The sequence below is a fragment of the Tarenaya hassleriana genome, unplaced genomic scaffold (assembly GCF_000463585.1).
Source record: "Tarenaya hassleriana unplaced genomic scaffold, ASM46358v1 Cleome76, whole genome shotgun sequence".
Taxonomy (NCBI): Eukaryota; Viridiplantae; Streptophyta; class Magnoliopsida; order Brassicales; family Cleomaceae; genus Tarenaya; species Tarenaya hassleriana.
This window is the reverse complement of record NW_010970123.1, coordinates 386,115-386,967: the sequence shown is the minus strand read 5'-3', so window position 1 is coordinate 386,967 and position 853 is coordinate 386,115.

Below are 853 nucleotides of genomic sequence, written 5' to 3'. Positions count from 1 at the left end.
TTCACTATGGGATCCGGAACAATAGACCGCCTTTGCCTTGAGGGGCCAATATGTTCTCGTGCATCTATTTCCTTACCCGGTCTCACTTGAGGCCTCGACTCCTCTATCTTGTCTAGCCTATCCATAATCTGTTTAAGGGCTCGGAAGATATCGTTTTGGCTAGATCCGACCTCGGCACCATCATTAGACACATTGTTTACACTCATCGCTCCCTTACCACAAGAAGGAACGTGCAATTTAGATTCACAAACGACGTGCGATTTTGGGCAACAAGTAACGTGCAACAACCAATTCTAAATGTAATTCCAAGCAACACTCAAACGTGCAATACACAGCACTATCAATCAATCTATCTTCCCTCAAAACAGAATTCAAACGCGATGCAATATAGAGCAAGAAGGATGATTGTACCAAATGATGCCACTGCGATTTCTATTCCGATTTATGGTCCGAAAATGTTTCTAGAGTAGTTTTCTATCGATGGAGCAACAAATTAACAGTCCACAAACAGCAATTTGGTTGATCAAACACAAGAATTCTGCAACTTCTAAACCGAAAAGGCACAACAAGCAACACAATCAGATTATAGGAAGATGAACAGCCACTTTTGATTGGAATTTCGATCTGAAGATGATGTGATTTCGATTTGCACAGTATATAGATGGATAGATGATTGAATTACGAACAAATGAAGATCAAATTCGTCTCAAAACGCAGTCAATAGCCCACTCAAACACAAACAGAATTCTGCACACACCGAACAGAATTTTTCCGAACAATATGAGATGAAAACGTATAGAGATGGAAAGATATCACCGAGGGGAAGCTCTGATACCAAAATGATGTAAGCCTC